This window comes from Wasmannia auropunctata, unplaced genomic scaffold (assembly GCF_000956235.1).
Source record: "Wasmannia auropunctata unplaced genomic scaffold, wasmannia.A_1.0 LD336095.1, whole genome shotgun sequence".
Classification (NCBI taxonomy): domain Eukaryota; kingdom Metazoa; phylum Arthropoda; class Insecta; order Hymenoptera; family Formicidae; genus Wasmannia; species Wasmannia auropunctata.
In genome coordinates, this window is record NW_012026795.1 from 3,888,791 (window position 1) to 3,890,873 (window position 2,083).

Sequence of the window (2,083 nt, forward strand, 5' to 3'; positions counted from 1 at the left end):
AAGACAAAAAATGTTATTATAAAAAAGAAAATATTATTGTACAATGTTATCGCGCAATGTGTTTGCAGAAATATCGATAAAAATAATCTTATATTCACATATGTAATCCTTATATCGATATTAATAAAAGGGGCAATAAGTCAGCTTTTGTTTTTAGGAGTTGCGCGTGCCGTACCTGAGCGCGCCAACTTTAGACGATCTGATTAGTTAACTTTAAACACTTATAATTCAAAAACTATTATAGTCTCAACATTTTGGTATTGGAACTTTTGTCTTAAAATGATCTCAGGAATCTACCCTTGAGCGTTAGTCCGGTCATTACGGGACACCCTGTATATAAAAGTCGGGTGATGACCTGTGAGTATACGGCACTGGTATTGTCTCGGGACGCTACCGCTAGCTTTATCTTAAAGTTTTGCCAAGTCAGATTTTCTGATTTTAATATCTCGGAAACAAAAGTTCTATTGAAAAATCTGAAACACTTTTATTATATAATGTCGACACGAGCTTTCGATTGAGACCAGTCTGAATGAAATCGGTGCAATCAATCTCGAGGTCTCGAAATCGAGTTTCTAAAAATGCCACGTTTTGCCACTTTGGCGATTCTAGTCGTCGTCGTCTTTAGACAATTCAGACTGTCCGCCAAGCCCCATTCACAAAGCGAGCGACTGTTTGTCAAGATGCGTTCTTATGTGTGAGATTATACGCGCGCAGTTCGAAAACATAACGTGTCCTTATGTATCATCATTGCATATATCCTTGTTGTTTGCGAATGAGAATAATAAGATGTTTAACGCGATATCTTTTATCACAAATTAAAGATGATATTTGATAATTGCTAATTATAATTAAAATTTAGAAATCGGAATAAACTATTGCATTTGTTTAAAGTCTATTATTTAATAATCGGGTATTAACGATGATATTTGAAATCTATTTGTATGTAATGTAAATTGTTAATTAAAACATAAATCGGATTGAAATATTGCATTTGTTTGCAAAGTATATTTATTAATCGGATAAAGATTTCAATAATCTATCTCTTTGATAATTGTTATTTAACATTAATAAATTCAACAAAATCAGTTCTAAACCTCTCACACTATCCATTTGTTTATAACGCAATATTTAACAAGTTATCGATGATATCTGAGATCTGTTTATGCAGTAATTGTTAATTAAGACTTAGAAATCAGTTTGAACTGTTGCAATTGTTTAAAATCCATTATTTAACAATCGAACGAAAATATCGATAATCCACTTGTTTGATAATTGTTATTTAACATTAATGAATCAAACGGAACAAGTTATGAGTCTCTTTAGCTATTCATTTGTTTATAATGCGATATTTAACAAATTAACGACGATGTCTGGAATCTGTATATGCGGTATTTGTTAGTTAAGACTTAAAAATCGGACTAAATTATTAATAATAAAATAATAATACTCCCGGAAGGCATCTATCGGAGGTCCACCAACGACATGCAGACGAGGTCCATTGTGTCTTCGCGGCTAACTCCAAGTCAGCCAATACCCGTCATCCCCCAGAAGCGGAGGAGGTCCTTGGTCTGGAGTTGCCGAACTTGCTCGAGCTCGAGAAAATCTGAGCCCAATAAAAGTCGTCTGTGCCCAGCGTAAGCCAGACATTCGTACAGCACGTGGAGATTAGTCTCTTCATCAAATCTGCATTTCCTGCACACTAGGGTATCACAGTGCCCCAGCTTGTGCATGTGGTAATTGGTAAAGCCATGGTCCGTGTACATCTGCACCGCCAGTCTGGTTTCCTTTCTCCTCAAGGCCCTGATATTTCTAGCAAGATTCCCTCTGGGTACTTCTCCCAGAAGAGCCCTTGCCTGTCGGCACTTGGTTCTTGTCATTTCTCTCCAGAAGTCAGCGTGGTGTTCCTGCAACCAGCTGACTCTTTATTTCGGTCGTATCAGTCTTGGAGCCATCCGTGCAGACGTCCCCGTTCGTGATGACGGGCACCTCATGCCTCTCCTCACGACTACGAATATAGATCTTAAAAGATCTATTGAAGTCACGCTTCACAGACATCCTATCTTGCCTTATCTCAAACACGGCC